The sequence below is a fragment of the Diceros bicornis genome, chromosome X, assembly GCF_020826845.1.
Source record: "Diceros bicornis minor isolate mBicDic1 chromosome X, mDicBic1.mat.cur, whole genome shotgun sequence".
NCBI lineage: Eukaryota > Metazoa > Chordata > Mammalia > Perissodactyla > Rhinocerotidae > Diceros > Diceros bicornis.
The window spans coordinates 67,415,703-67,433,301 of NC_080781.1; the positions used below are offsets into that span (position 1 = coordinate 67,415,703).

At 36.8% G+C, this 17,599-nt stretch overlaps 1 long non-coding RNA gene across 20 annotated transcripts in view; it reads right to left on the minus strand.

The window, feature by feature from the left end:
* Nucleotides 1-17,599, minus strand: part of LOC131401145 (uncharacterized) — a 75,758-nt gene that overhangs the window by 36,671 nt on the left and 21,488 nt on the right. For 15 of the 20 annotated variants that reach the window (XR_009217570.1, XR_009217565.1, XR_009217567.1 and 12 more), the window contains one exon: nt 453-616. The exons of 2 other annotated variants lie outside the window; for them this stretch is intronic. This is a non-coding gene — a long non-coding RNA (uncharacterized LOC131401145). The remainder of the gene's footprint in view (nt 1-452; nt 617-17,599) is intronic. 3 more of the 20 variants (XR_009217573.1, XR_009217558.1, XR_009217556.1) reach the window with 1 other exon arrangement.

Below are 17,599 nucleotides of genomic sequence, written 5' to 3' on the forward strand. Positions count from 1 at the left end.
AATGGGGGTGGGGGGTGGGCACAAGGGGTGAAGGGAGTCATATATATGGTGATGGACAAACAAAAATGTACAACCCAAAATTTAACAATGTTAAAATAACTACTAAAACATCAATAAAAAAATTATTTTCTTTCCCATTCACACTTTGATTATCTATACAATATAGATGATATTAATACCAACTATAATTAACTCATTAGTGGATGCAGGGAAGAGAATATCTGTAAAGCTCATGGTAGATAATAATCAAAGGAACACAGACATAACATATTCAGTTTGGGCATAGTAAAGCCATGTTATTAATGGGTTTTCTTTAAAATCAACCAATTGGACAATGCATTACATTTTAGAAATTATTCTGTAGTTTAAATGAATAAAATTTTTCCCCTCTTACAGAAAGATAGCCCTCTTCCCAGCAACATTAAAGACTATGGGATGGAACGATTCCTCACCTGACTTAACTCTGCAATTGTCAGTGGATGAGATGGGAAGTCAAATGGAAACTGAAGACCTGAAGGTAGCAGGGCCTGAATTTCCAAAGCTGAACCTGGAAAGAGACATCTGGGGCAAAGGAGTTGACTTGACGGCAGGTTGGCTCCCAACAATCTCTCTGTCCCTGTAGCCAGATAAAGGAACCAAAAGACAGTTCTCTACTTGGGAAGCCAATAGAGTGCTATGAAACAAGTCTCATATAGGGCTTCTTCTATGGAGTATGGTTAAGTTGCAAAAACACGTATATAATAAGGTTGTTAGGATGGAGATATCACAAAAGGAAATACCAGAGAGGTCAAGGGTAATTAGGAAAGTCCAAGGGTGACACTATAATATCCTGAGGCAATTAAGAGCTTAGGCTTGCATCATAAGACATGGGTTCAATAAGGGAGACTACAATTTAATGGCTGGCCATTCTTGGGTGAGTTATGAACTTCTCTTAGTTTGATAACCTGTCTTTGAAATGTAATAAAAACCAAGCGCAGGGAAGCAGCCTGGGAGTGAAACAGGAAGAGTTGGTGAGATCATTGTATCAAGTGGAAGTGATTAGAAGAATTCTACATTTAGCTATCTCTAAAACAAAACAACCTTGGGAGGAAATGGCCTTTATTAAAGCTCATTTCTGTACAGTTCATTGTGTCTGCCATGTTTGAAAACCATGAAGACAAGGGTCACATCCAGGTGTTCTACTAGAGAGGCACCCCAGTTAATCCTGACACCTATCCTATAAACTCTTCTGACTGTATCTACTTTGCTGGTCCAGCATTTAAATTAAAAAAAAAAAAAAAGCAATTCTTAATGAGCTCCTTATCTTCCTAAGAGCATAGTCGCCACTGGACATTGAAAAGGACCTCATTTTTACCTCCAACTAAAGCATCATTGATAAAGATAATTAAAGAGAGCCTATAGAGCAGAGACACTGGGGCTGAACTGCTTCCCTCACTCTGTGACATTTGGGGGCAATGCTGCTGAGTGTAACTGACTTCAAATACCCCATCTAAAAAAAATAAGGGATGGGGCCGGCCTGGTGGCGAAAGCAGTTAAGTGCGGGTGCTTCGCCTCAGTGGCCCTGGGTTTGCAGGTTCAGATCCTGGGCACACACTGATGCACTGCTTGTCAAGCCATGCTGTGGCGGCGTCCCATATAAAGTAGAGGAAGATGGGCAGGGATGTTAGCTCAGGGCTGATCTTCCTCACAAAAAAATAAATAAATAAGGGATCATATTAGAATTTACTTCCTGAGCATTAAAACTGAGTTAATGCACACACAGAACAGTGTGTAATACTTACTATGTGCTCAGTTAATGTGAACTATTGTTATCAAAAGTTATTATAAAAAAAGGAATATTGTATAAAACACACTGCTATCTGGAATAGAACAAATAGATAGGAGATGATTAAGAGGTATTTAAATGACAAGAAGGAATAGTTGTATTTGGTAGAAAGTGCTGGAAAAACAGATTAAAAGGGTAAAATAATCTTGCAACCACTGAAAGTATATCATTTAGTGAAAGAAAAAGTAACAGAGCCATCTCATAACATAGGGCTGAAAGAGGAAGGCAAAGAATGGTGGATGATAGCAGGGCACAGGATGATTATGTTTGTCAGAGGTGAGAATGAATTAAGTGTGAAGAGGTATAGGGATATATGAACAATCCCTGCATCTTAAATGTGGGTCTAATTACTTTACACTTGACTTTGATCACATCAACTAATCAAGAGATGAAAAACAGACAAAAAAAATAATAATCGGGTCTCCAACAAGTTCAGAATAAAAGAAATCGTCAGGGAGATATGCACGCAAAGATGTTTCCATAAGTATGTTAACTGCATTGTTATGTTCAAATTTCATTTAAAAAAACTTAAAAAAATCCTAATGTTTAAAAAAAAGAGGTAAATGTTATACAAAATAATCATGGTCTAAATGAGAGATTTATATGCATTCATATTTAATGATAGGAAAATGTTCCTGTTAACTTAGGAGCCATCTAAAAACATTACCAACATACACACACATACTAGAAAGAAGTGTACCAAAATCTGAGTGGTTTGCATGTTTTTTTTTATTGTGAAATTTCTGTTGTACAATATTGTTTGTCCAGTCACCCTATAAATGCATCCCTCCACCCCTTGTGCTGACCCCCCATGCATCTTCTTTTTTTAATTGTGCTATGCTTTTTTTGCTTTCAAATTTTTTACAATGAATACTTATGCCTCTTATTATTATTTTTTTATACATTGTATAACGTGGGAAGAAAACAATTCTTTGAGTGATAGCTATAGATTTGAACTTATTCCTTCCTAAGGAAACTGACTAAAGGCCCTCAGAAAATATGAAGGGAATAGGAAGGAAAAAAGAAAGAAAAGAACAGATGTTTAGGAAGTGGATAATTCTACACAACAGACTGTGACCTACATTAAAAATAATAGCTAAGGGGGCCGGCCCCGTGGCTTAGCGGTTAAGTACGCGCGCTCTGCTACTGGCGGCCCGGGTTCGGATCTGGGCGCACACCGACGCACCGCTTCTCCAGCTATGCTGAGGCCGCATCCCACATACAGCAACTAGAAGGATGTGCAACTATGACATACAACTATCTACTGGGGCTTTGTGGAGGGGGAAGGAGGAGGATTGGCAATAGATGTTAACTCAGAGCCGGTCTTCCTCAGCAAAAATAATAGCTAAAAGAATAATTTTTTTTGGTGAGGAAGATTAGCCTTGAGCTAACATCTGTTGCCAATCCTCCTTTTCGCTGAGGAAGATTGGCCCTGGGCTAACATCTGTGCCTATCTTCCTCTACTTTATATGTGGGACGCCTGCCACAGCATGGCTTGATAAGCAGTGTATAGGTTCGCGCCCAGGACCCAAACTTGGGAAGCCTGGGCCACCGAAGCAGAGTGCACGAACTTAACCACTATGCCATGGGGCCAGCCCCAAGAATAATATTCTTTAAATCACATAGAACTATTTACCCAATTAGAGTTATTGTTTAATTTTAATCTAGGAGAATAGACAGTGATGCTAAAGGTATGATATCTAAAATAAGAAAAAATTTGTGTTAATTTTTGGATAGCCTGTGCTAATATTAATATGGGTGCCTCATAATTCCAGTGGACCAAAGTTTTATCTTAATACTCCAGAGCTAATTTCAAAATTTTTATTGCAAGAGTTAAATAATTCTCCATAGTACAGTTTACTCTGACCAATTTAATTAGCTTACTAAAATATGGAAACAATTAACCAAAAACATTACATGCATGTTATAGAGCAGTGCTATCCATTAGATAGTGGATACACAAGATATGGTATATAAACAAATATATACTAATATATGCGGTATATAAACAAAATGTATATGAACAAACTGAATGGATAAACAAAAAGTGGCATATACATACAATGGAATATCATTTGGCCACACAAAAAAAATGAAGTTCTGGCACATGCAACGACACCGATGAACCTTGAAGATATGCTAAGTGAAATAAGCCATACACAAGAGGACAAATATTGTATTGCTCCAATTACATGAGGTATTTAGAATAGGCAAATTCACAGAGACTGAAAGTAGATTAGATGTTACCAGGGGCTGGGGAGAGGGAGAATGTGACAAATATACCATAGTAATATAAGATGTTAATAGGGGAATGTGAGTGTGGGATATATGAGAACTCTTTGTAACTTTTATGTAAATCTAAAACTGTTCTAAAAACAAAAAGTTTATTTAAAAAAATTAATGAACAGAATGACATACATCCCCCCAAAATTTTACTCTAATAGGTTACCAGACATTTTGACCTTTCTATATGCTGAAAATTAGATTTATTACAATTTCAATAAAGCAAGTTGAATCAAGCCTATAACATCCTTGTGAGACCCCTGGTATGTGAAGAAAATTTTGGAAAACCTGTTTTGTGATATAGTACTAAAATACAGGTTAAACAGCTCAGAATCTTGTATACTTTGAAGAAAATTACTTAAGCAACTATATAATGGTTAAATAATAACACTGTGGTATACATTAAAACGTTTTTTAGATGGGCAATTTGGGAGGAACTTTAATAAATAAAAACTTCATATTTTTACCAACTTTGTAAGGATACCCTATATAGACATCATACAGAAATACTCATACAAGAACACACGGATCAAGTTTTCACTGCACCATTATTTTGTGAAAGGGACAACCAAAAGGCTTATTAATAAGTAAACTGTTAAATAAATTATGGTATGCATGAATTTTCATTTCAAACTAAGTGCCAAGTATTCTGATGAATACAGTCCAGTGTCATATGTTAAATGCTAAAACTGATGACTTTTAGAACATAAAATTGAATGACTTATATATGACAAAGGGTCCTATTTAAGCCATGCAAAGACACACGGCAAGGCAGAGGACTCTATATGAATATGACTGTCATGAAACATCCCATAAAAGTTACTTATCACTCAACTAAGAACACAAGCAATGTGCACAAGAAAGCAGAGATCATGAAACATTATCTAGTACTGTTTCTTCTTCCTTTTTTTTTTTCGCTGAGCAAGATTCACCCTGAGCTAACGTCTGTTGCCAATCTTCCTCTTTTTGCTTGAGGAAGATTCACCCTGAGCTAACATCTGTGCCAATCTTCCTCTATTTTGTATGTGGGTTTCTGCCACAGCATGGCCACAGACAAGTGGTGTAGGTCCATGCCTGGGAACCAAATCCAGGACGCCAAGGCAGAGCATGCCGAACTTAACCACTAGGCCCTGGGGGGCCCCTCTAGTACTGTTTCTGATATAGCTCTTCTATTATGTTACATTCACTCTGTTTAAAATCACCCTGCAGGGGCTGGTCCTGCAGGGTGGAAGAGGAAGATTGGCACAGATGTCAGGTCAGGGCAAATCTTTCTCAGCAAATAAATAAAAAAATAAATAAATAAAATGTTTAAAAAACAAACCAACAAACAAAAAATCACCCTGCATATTAATTTTAACATGTAAAATTTTCTGTTATAAAGTCCATGTATGTATATATCATGTGACATCTTTATTGGACACTTGGCAGAAAAAAATATATAATAGCAGCTGAGAAAAATAAAACCCTGGGTAAAATGGACACAAAATAGAATAATGAAAAAATTCAAGATGGATTCTACTTTAGTAAATTGTTAAAGCAGGGAAGTCAAGAGTCATAATGAATAATCATTGATGCAAATATTATTATGTAGAACCAAGAAACTTAGAGTATATGAAATGGTGTCACATAAATGAATCTACATGTGGACAGGCAGCAAGTGGGCACAGCAAATAGTAACATTTATAATACTCACACAATCAAAATAATTCCATATTGTCACAGGAAAAGACAGTTAATGACAAAAACCAGTGAGTCCAGCAGACCCAAATAAATTATGAAAATTTAGTATTTGACAGATACAATTTTAAATGAGGGAGGAAAAGATGCATTTTTCTTTGAAATAGTATTGGACAATTGGCTAGCCCTTTAAAATCAAATGTGAGATAATTATATGACTACCACATCAAAATAAGATCCAATGGATCAATGATTTTAATTAAATTATAAAAATACTAAAAAGAATTACGACTTGTACAACTGCTCATGTGAGGATGTGATTTTTTTCTTTGACCTACAATGTGGTAAATTATGTTCACAGATTTCCTAAAACTGAACCATCCTTGCAAGGTTGGCATGAACACCACTTGCTTGTCTACTAGTCATGAATTTGCTCCCAGATTCTTCTCACCAAGTTTATATTTAGGTTATATGCTTATATATCACAATCAGAGATTGGTCTACAGATTTATTTTTCAGTTAGGCTATTGTTTCTACAATATGCCGACTTTATAACAAGACTATCGACTTATATATGCAGAGACTATCTCTGAAAGGTTACACATGAAATAGTAATAGTACTTGTATCTGGGAAGAAGGAAGATTGAGGACTAGGAAACCAGGGGTGGGAAGAAAACTTTTAACTAGCTCAACTTTAGTACAAACTGAATTTTGTATTATTTAACATTTGCATGTATTGATTTGAAAAAAAATTTATAATCTGTGAATGACATTAAAACTGGAACATTTTCAAAAGGCAATCTAGCAACCTAATGAATCAAATCATTAAATGTGCATACTCTTTACTCATAAATTATCATACAGAATTACTAGTGCAAGTACCCAAAAACAACTGTACAAGATACATAAAAATAAAAACAAATGTGTAACATACTGTTTGCATTTAGGAGATGATACTTATGGTATCATATACATATTGGTATTACAGTCATACCAATGTTTATTCAACATCTAATGAGCACCTAATATGTGCCAGGCAGTTTTAAGAGCTGGAATCACAACATTCAAAAAGGACAAAAATCCTTTGTATACAAAGACACAAATCCTTATACATACCAGCAAGGAGCTTACATAGCAGCAGCAGCAACCAAACTGCCACTAGGCTGCCAATCAGTCAGGGTTATAGGGAAATGTACTAACGCAAGATGGCAGGCCACCTTACGTTATTCCAACCAAAGCTGAGTCCCAAGTGTTAATGCTTAGTGGACTCCTACAAATTCTAAGCCTCCATGAGTCTGGTAGAAATTCATTGGTTTTAAGAGGTTCACATAACCTGTTGAAAGTGGGTATGTCTATACCCTACATTACAGCAATGTAATTTCAGACCCAGGGTGCAATGATTATAAAATATGATACACCAATTGTTCGATCCCAGGTACTGACAGACATACTGTGTAGTCTCTTAACTAGAAAGTAATCGATCCAAAAGTATCAAATTACTAGTTATAGATCAGTCACTAAAATTACTACAAGATATACTGACCCCTTGAGTTCACTATACTTGGTTTAATGTCAGAGGGACCATTCTGAGAAAAAGGAACCCCCACGCAGAACTTAAGTCAGACACTTAACATTACTTAAACAGATTTTTAAGTTTCTACAAAATGAAAATAATCTTATTACTCTAGGCTGCCAAGGTACCATGATTCCAAGAGAAAGGAATGGATGATAATCAACAACTTAAAATAAAAATGGACAAAATTTTATCTACGGACATCATGAAAAAGGCTGCATTTATGACTGATATGATTCCTGACCCAAAATTACAGTGCTTTTAGCAGGAACACCTAATGGACAAAATTAGGTCCCTTGGAACCTCTAATAATTGAAATTTAAGCCCTAAAAATATTATTTGGTAGCAATATATATATATATATATATATATATATATATATATATATATAGTGGTAAGTGCACTGTGACAATACCAAAAGTTCTTCATAAAACAAGATCTACCAATGTTAGCCCAGTTACTTGGCCTCAAACTGAGGTTCTGCCTTAGCGTACAACTTCGGTGATAAAATTCCCTTAAGGTCCAGTGTTGCCAAGTCTTCCTCTCCCTTCCTATCTTGGCTTCATATCACCTATACTGTTAGGTAACTATCCTACGTACCCTGTACTTAAACTCTATTATACTTCTCCTGGCTTATCGATCTCCCTGAGAAAATCTAGAAACTACTGCATGCTTAACTATATGTCCAGTGTCCATGGCACAGGAGGCATCGAATTTATACAAGTTGAATAAAAACCTAATCAAAAGGAATAAATGAGTGAGCACAGCTATGATTATTAAAAAAAAAAAAATCTCACATTACAACAGAGTTTAAAGACCAGTGTGTAAAAGAAATCAACAGATCAGTGAACACAATACCTTAGAAATATACACAAATATATAAAATATTACAGTAAAAATTAAAGGTGTATCTTGTCATTGGAACTTTCCAAACATATCAATTCTGCTACCTTCCCCCCCCGAAAATTATATATAGAAAATTCTTGCTCTCATCCCTGGATGCACCTGCCCCATTCCCCCAGCACCTACAGATAATCACTTTTATATAAATCTCAGTGTTATTTTTTTTAACATAAGTGAACACGTATATTTCACTTTTTTACTTAATTTATCATTGCATAGACCACTTCCTCATTCATTTTTACAGCAACCTAGTATCCCATTGTGTGAATACACCACTTTGTCCAGTCCCACAATGATGGGCCCTTGGGTTGTTTCCAATCCTTTGCTATTATAAACCTTTCTGCAACATTACATATGCAATTTGTTTCACATTTGCAGATATGTAGGATAATTTCTAGAAGAGGGATCACTAGATCAAAGAATAAAGGCAACTATAATTCTGAAAAATATCTCCCAAGTGCCCTCCATAAGTATACTACTTTGCACTCTAACATTCTATAAATGCCAGTTTTCCCATAGTCCTTCCAACAAAGTTCTCAAATATTAACTTTCTGTAGTTTTATTTCGCATTTCTCTTATAAATGAGCTTGAGCTCATAAATTCTTTCATAGGTTCAAGTGTCATTTGTTTTTCTGTGAACTGTCCATGCCCATTGCTCATTTTAAACTGTCTTTTGATTTTCTTCATTTAGAAGCTTTTCATAGAGTAATGAAGATTAGCACTTAGTAATATGTGTTGCAAATATTTTTCCAAGTTTCTCATTTTTCTTTTGACTTCTTTTTCTTTTGATTTACAGAGCTTTTTGACATGAAATATTTTATTTATGTAGCTGCATTTATGAATCTTACTTTACGGCTTCTATATTTGAAGATATAGATAAAGGTGCATTTACAAACCAGTGAGCAAATGATGGATTAATTAACAAATGGAATAATTAAACAATTGAGAGAAAAAAGTAAATCCTTTTCACTTAAAAAAACAGATTAAGGATTAAAAGATTCTGGAAGGATAAGAAAAAATACATAAGCAAATATACTGATTTGGTCTCGGGATTTAGAATTCCTTTCTAAAAGTAAATCCAAAGTTAAACATTTATTTAAACACATTAAACTCAATTAAAGTTTATGTCATGACATTTATCAATCTTTTATATTAAGAATTTTGCTTTTGGTATTAGGAAAAGGACTGACATCCTTAATATACTTAATGTTTTAAGCAATTTTAAAAGAGAAATACTTTAATGTTGTTTTAGAAGTGCTTTCCATTATAATAAGCCTGTCTTCCCTTGGCTCCTAAGGGAAACTTCTCTGTTTTCTGAGCCTAAGACTACTACCCTCAATTCCCAACTGCCAGCTGACTAGCCTAAGAAAAAGGCTGACAATTCGCAAGCACTCAAGTTTTAAATATGCATAACCAAGTAAGAACTAGGACTGGATCTCTAAGAATTCAAGAAGCAGCAGAAACTACAAGTAAGTAGAATCTCTAGGGTAGAGAAGGACATAGAAAGTCAAAGGAAAGAGGAAAACAATCAGAGGCAAGGTGACAATAGAGCAGAAATGCAGAGCAAACAAGGCCAATAAAAGAAACAGAGTGTTTCTCCAGATGCCTCCATTTCCTGATGGCTTTCTAGTTCCCATCCCAGGGAGGCATAGTCACTCACCCGTGCCCAGTATTTTTGCATTAAGCATCTTTGCCGCAGACATCTTTGCTACAAGCATTTTTACTACCTAACTAATTGGCGGTAAAAGAAAAATAACAGAAAATAAAAGGACATTAAAAAGGACATAATGAAGAATGTAGTACATATCTGGACTACATTTAAATGTTCCACCACATGCCCACTTCTTATATTTCACCAAATGATCTAAGCCAGATTCTGTGTCAAATACCAAAATTCTGGCCATATCATGTTCTCCACTATCAAATAGCAAAAAATTTTCACGAAACTTATACTCATCAGGAATCACATAACCATTTTTGGGGGGAGGGAGATAGGAAGAGGAACTTGATTCTTCTTTTGCCTCCAACTTCTAATATTACATGATAAATTTGGTAAAGGTAGCATTAGAGAACAAGCTGTTGTACCTGAATTTTAAGCTAAAGATCGGATAATTAATGGTTTTGAAGACTGTTGTGAATGACTAGCCACCTCTTTTATATCTGCCATAGTTTGGTAAACTTCTGGTTTTGATGGGTGGGAGGGATGACAGTGCTCACTGAAGGATTTGCAAACTGATACGTTATCATTTTCTAGTATAGTATGCAATCTGGCTTTACACTCTCTTATTTCACACCTACAGTAAGTTTTATCACCATATTTTCTAGTTGAGACCAAACTGTCAACCAGTTATTTTATCTTTTACAGCAAAATTGCCTCACAGCCAATTAGTTATATGGTGAAAATGTTTGCAGCAAAGATGCCTGTGGCAAAGATGATTATGGCAGTACCTAGAACTCCAGGTTCCTTTGGTGGGTTTCCAATAAAATCCCTATCTTCCTTACTGCTCACCACTCCTTGTACCCTTGCAAATTATGATCTCCTCATTGGATCTATCATTTGTGCTCCTCATAACAAGAACCTTAAAAAACCACAGGCAAAATATAAAAATGTACAATATAATAAATCTGGTCTTTATCCCCTGTTGGTAGCACAGGGCTCCAAAAAGCCTGAGTGAAGGGAGTACTCTTTTGTCATTCATAAGAAGCCCCTTTTGACCACACCTGACTTTATGCTAACAAGATGACTCAAGTGGGCCCTTAGATAGCTTCCAGAAAGAGGGGAGGGCCATGCCAGAAAGACCAAGCATATGATTAGAAGGTTAGAACTTTCAGCCCCACCCCCTAGACCTCCAGGGAGAGGAGAGGGGCTGGAGACTGAACTTAATCAAGTGGCCAATGACATAAGACCCCAATAAAACTCTAGACACCCAGAGCTTTAGGAGCCTCCTGGGTGGTGAACACTTTGATGTGCCAGAAAGGTGACGTGTCCCGAGTCTAAGGGGAGAGAGCATGGAAGCTCCTTATCCAGGATCTTCTCAGAGCTTGTTCTATGCCTCTTTCATTTGGCTGTTCCTGAGTTGTACCCTTTATAACAAAACTGTAATTGTAAGAATAGCACTTTCAGGGAGTTCTGGAAATAGTTCTAGCAAATTAACGAACCTGAGATAGTCATGGGAACTCCTGAATTTAGCCAGTTAGTTGAAAGTACGGGTGGCCCTAAGACTTGCTGAAGGGAAGGCAGTCTTTAGGAAGACTTTGCCCTTAACTTGTGGGATCTGGCATTAACTCGAGGTAATTAGTGTCAGAACTGAACTGAATTGCAGGACAGCCAGGTGATGTCAGAGAACTAGTATCAGAACAGTATCAATCTCTCACTGTTAAACGACCAACTAACTAAATTACTAGCTTTTCTCCAACATAGTATATTTTCATTAAGAAAAAAATATAATAACAGAAACCAATACACCCCAGAAGAAATAACAATTACTTATGTAAACCTGTCTCAAAAGATACCCAGTGTGAACATTTTGGCGTATAGACTTCAACATTTTTAATCTTACCAGGAAAATATATCAAAGAGGTTATAGCAATTCCTTGAATTTCTGATAAGGGGGAAAAAAAATAGTATCACCTGAATCTAATTATGCCCAGATAACACAATCAATCTGTTTTTAAATCTTGTCAAATAGAGAGGACTGTTATTTTAAACTAACTTTGTTTTCAATTAAATTCATGTGAAATCATAGAACAAAAATTTAATATTTGCTTGGACTTTCTTAAAGAATGGTTCCCTGAATGTCAATTTCCAAATTAATGTGTAGGGAAGGATGCCACCCAAATTTTAAAATTAACACACTTCTCTCAGTTAACTATTTGCAACAGTATGAGGAGAAAAAAAGGAAGCAAAAAAAATGTCAATATATCCAAGATTTTTAAAAAACAGTTTACAAGTTAGCTGTCACTCTTTGACGTAACCTAAAAGGCTCCCCAATTTTTTTTACATGCCCCCAACAGAAGAAAAATCATATATTGAAACTCACTCTTATCAAAGTGGCCCACTTCTTCCCCTAGGCAGGGTCTGAATGTGATCAATTATAAAATGCATTAATTTTGATCTATTATTATCCATTCAATCCATGTACACAAAAAAGAGTTAACAGAGCAGGCCTGAGACTACTATCCTCAGAAAGGCCTGCTTGCAAGGTTGGCCCTTGGCTGGCATCTGGGAACTTGACTGATAAAGGGTTCCCTACACTGATGGAAAACTTTCCCTAACTGATAAGAGTGACTCACTGTGCCTGTATTGCTTGTATAAATAATGTGGATCATGCTGAACACCTACTTTCCTTCTGGAAGTCTAGAATTTCAGTACGTGCTAAGCAGAAGGGGCTTACATCACCAGCCCACAATAAAAACCTCGGCTGTTGAATCGCTAACAGGCTTCCCTGGCAGAAACATTGCACACATGTTGCTGCATTTTTATTGCTAGAAGATGTACTGTGTGTGACCGCTCATGGGAGGGAGAGCATAAGGAAGCCTGCACAGGGATTCCTCCAGACTCCACCTGTGTCTTTTTCCTATGCTAATTTTAGAAAGGCTGTGTATCCTTACTATGTTGCTGTAATAAATCTTAGCTGGGAATACAATTACATGCTGAGTCCTGTGATCTAGGGACTCCCAACACATCATCTACTTTTTGATATTATGATGCCAAATCATATAGGCAACTTTTATTTTCCTCCAAGTTTCAAAATGCATTTCTACAACCACAATTAAATATAACACACATTGACATTATAACAATTAGATGGTTTTGGTTATAATTCTCCTTACTGTCACATTTTTCTCAATCACTGGATCAGAACTGTCAATAAAGAGGTTACATCTACATAACACAAACTCACAGCTTAGGGGGCCAGCTCGGTGGCAAAGTGGTTAAATTCATGCGCTCCACTTCCGCAGCCTGAGGTTCGGGGGTTTGGATCCTGAGCGTGGACCTACGCACCGCTCATCAAGCCATGCTGTGGCAGGCATGCCACGTATAAAATAGAGGAAGATGGGCACAGATGTTAGCTCAGGGCCAATCTTCCTCAGCAAAAAAAATTAAACATATAAATAAACTCACAGCTTAGTAACTAATTCTGAATTAGAACAAAATGTCAAGCTGGTTTCTAAGCAAAACAATGCACTTCCCTAGCTAGACAAGTCATTTTTGTTTTGGAGAGGGTACCTTTCTCCAAAAAAAAAGTACATTTTTTTCCTAAACTTGTTCACAGTGAGATATTTTTCTTCATTAGTGATACAGAATTTCTTTTTAGATATTAAGCTGTTATTCTCAGTTAAAATATAGCTTATATAGCTTATATCCTTACTTTCAGTTAATGACATTATCATCAAGTTCGGGGCTACTAAAAGCAGGTACTCATATTTTTCAATTACAAATACTTCATACAGTTCTCTACTTGGACGACTTCAAGGAGTGTTAAAATCCTTTGGTTACCCACTATAGCTAACTTCCAGCAACCGTGCCTCAGGACCACGACAAAACATATACATGCTATCTCTAAACTGACTAAAGTAATTCTCTAGGTATAATTAGAAAATGAGGGAGTCTCTCCTAACAAACTATAACACTATAACTGTTAATTTTTATTTTCACATTCTCTTCTCTGATACTTCCAAGTACATACTTATGCTTATGCCTGCTGCCAGGAACACGTCCACACCATCAATCTTTCGGCAAGCTCTTTTCCATGGGAATAAACCATGCTTCAGGGCCCTGAGAGAATTCATTGCAGCTTCTCTGACTTAAAATTATGGTTGGTAAGGAAATGATGAGTCAACTGTGCAAAGATAAATTACAAGGGCATTCATCACAGCTGACATATAATGAGAGAGAAATAATCCTCAACATGCCAATTTCTTAATTTACTATAAGAAACATACTCATCAATGTAACCAGAATACTTGTTTCCAAATGAAGAGCATATTCTTTTCCTACAGCCAAATTACAATCATAAAATTGCTTAGTCAGCACAGAATTTGAACAAGTGGCCTAATTAGATAAAACAAATGCTCAATAATATCAGACAAAGACAGCCCAACATTCAAGAAGTCTATACAACAAAAGTTTAACAGTGGTTTTAGTTGAATGATGGGATTATAGCTTATCTTGACTACATTCCTGTGTTATCTGAATTGTTTATAACAAGTACCTCTTTACTTTATAACCAGGAAAAACAGCACTTCCATTCTTAAAAAAGCTAGGAAAAATAACCAGTTATTAAAATTAACAGAAAAAAATCTAATTAATTGTGGCTACATATGGCATAAAATACCTAAGGAATGACATAAGAAATACTGGGGATCCACATGATGAAAATTATGATTATTAGGACATAAAAAGACTTAAATAAATGTCTCTAGAAGGGGAGAAGAAAGGTTGCAAATATGTTAATTCTGACTGAATGAATTTATGAATCAAATGCTATTACAATATCCCCAAGTGAATTTTTTTAGATGAAGCAGAATTGTAGAAAATAATTCTTAAATTCAAGTTAATGGATGAATTGGAGAACAGTAGTTAAGAAAATATTGAGAAAGAATTAACAAGAAGTTTTATTATAAACAAGGAGGGAATAGACCAGGGGTCACCAAACTACAGCCAATGGCTCAAATCTGGCTGCAGACAGATTTTGCATTCATTTTCTATGGTTGATTCTCAGAGTGAATAGTTGCAACAGTGATATGTGGCCCACAAGCCTGAAGTATTTACTATCTGGATTTACAGAAAATGTTTGCCAACCTTTGCAATAGACACTTCAATAATGGTGTCATGCCCACAGCCTCTTCTCTAAGGGAATTCATGAAGGCCAAGAGAAGGCAAATTTACAAGGTACTACAATCCATGAGTATCACAAGTAAGCAGAAGCTAGAAGGTAGAGAAATAAAAGTTGGCGAAGCTAGTTAATAGCAAAAGAAGCATGAATAGTGGTAAGGAGCTTTAAAAATACCGGTGCCCGGGGCCACTCCAGATCAATTAAATCACAATATCCTGCTCTGGTTTATTTTTAAGGTTTCCCAGTTGATTCTAATGTACAGCTCTGAACGAGAACTACTGAGCTACGAGGAACACAAATGCAGAGTGGCTGAGTGATGTCAATGATGTAGCACAAGAGTAATGATCCAAAAATACCTGCCGTTCAAGTGCCCAGAGCTGCTGGAATCCAGTTCCCATACTCAATATTGTTCTTATATTTAAATTCCCATTAAATCCCTATCTTCTACATTGTTCCACACGTTTACATAAAATAAACCCCTATTAATGAGGTAGGCTGAGCTATTCTTCATTTCTTGAGACCAAAAGAGCCAAATAAGTATAGAAATCTGTATCAGATATATAATTGCATGAAACAGACCCTCAGCAGAAATACGAAACATGTGGGATTGTTAGGGTGTGACTATGGAGTAAAAATTACACACAATCCCCTCCACATACCAGGATGAAACGCTTTTTAGAAGTCCAGGTTATGTTGTGGCAAAGCCACTAATTACACAATTGCCTTTGTGACTCATACATGTACCCATTTAGGGTGAAGCTCTGAAGCAACTGGCAGTAGTTATATTATAGCAACTTCAAAGAAATAAGCAAAGCTGGGTTTGACAGTTGTTTCTCTTCTGCCAATGATGTGCAAATTCTGATATAACCATGAGGTGCTAACCCTGGAAAGCATGATTTTGTCTCTGTTATAGCTAGACATGGCCCTCAGTTACCATTCCAATAGGCACGGAGTAACATGGATCAGACCATAGGTTCCCAAGTTTGAGGACCACTGGACTAAACAAGTCAGTTCAGGTTCCTACCAAACATATACCCACTTCCTTCTTCTAAAGACCACTACCCTGTCTACTGTCACAGCTGTGGCACAGCCTTTGATGCCCAGGTTTTGTTTCACATTATCCAGTATTACATCCCCTCCAATGAGAACAGTTGATGGGACCAATCCAGAGATTGTCAGCAGTTTATCACATGTCTAAGCATGAAAAAGTGCTGTACAAATAAAGACAAACTAGGCCAATTAGATTCTCACTTTTTGGAATTTGAGTAGAAACAATGAGAACCAGGTAATTAGCAGTGAAAGCTAAAGCTGAAAGCCTCACCAAAGATAGGGTAATGGCAAAGCCAGTCATGAGGAAGATGAGTGAGAAAAAACAGAGATGATAAGGCAGGGGAATAGAAAGAAGAGCTAAATCAAGTCAATAGCACAGCGGAAAAGGTCCACAAACTCCATGTGCTTAAGTCCCTAGAGCTGCCATAGATGCAGTTCCATGCCACATTTCTTAAGATCCCTATGAAATCCCTATCTTCCTTACTGTATTTCACTATGTGTATCTATATGGTAAACATCTATTTCTTGAGCTAAGACTCTGTCCTATTTCTTGAAACCAGAAATCCTATATAATTTAGAAAATAGTATAGGGTTAGGCTACGTGAGCAGAACTTCAACAGGAATGTGAAACCTAGACCCAGTTATTACTTGGTGGTGGGGTAGAGAGCAGATACACCCCACCACAACCCAGCCTGGAATGTTAAGAGCTTACAAGAACTGTGGCAAAGTTATTGTTGCAGGACCACGTATCCAATGAAGGTAAGTTCTGGCAAAATCACAACAACAGAAAAAATTCAAGTGGCCAAGGAAGATCACAGATAGGTGGGTACTTCTGAAATTGGCAGGTAAATTTCTAAAATGGCCTCATGACATTACTTCAGACTACAGTATCTGGCTGTGACATAGTTACTCTCCAACATTCCTGCTTAAGTAAGAGTTGGAAATGTGTAGACAGAAGTGTCTTTAGAAATGAATATATGAGGGGCCGGCCTGGTGGCATAGTGGTTAAGTGCGCGCACTCCACTTTGGTGGCCCAGGGTTCGCAGGTTCGTATCCCAGGCGCTCACCAATGCACCGCTTGTCAAGCCATGCTGTGCCGGCGTCCCATATAAAGTAGAGGAAGATGGGCACGGATGTTAGCGCAGGGCCAGTCTTCCTCAGCAAAAAGAGGAGGATTGGCAGGTGTTAGCTCAGGGCTGATCTTCCTCACAAAAAACAAAACAAAAAAAGGCATGAATATATGAGATGAGGGGCATATGTGTTTAGCGGTCAAGATATAGAAATGTAATACAAACACATCTGAATCAAGTGGTGGCTACACTCACAGTCCCATCTAAGGTAAACTGTCTCATCCATAGTTCTGGAGAAGAGGCAGTCCTAGATGGCAATGAATTTTAGAATATGACCTGTCCTGTCACCCAAAGCAGAAGGTACCAGGTGTGGGACACA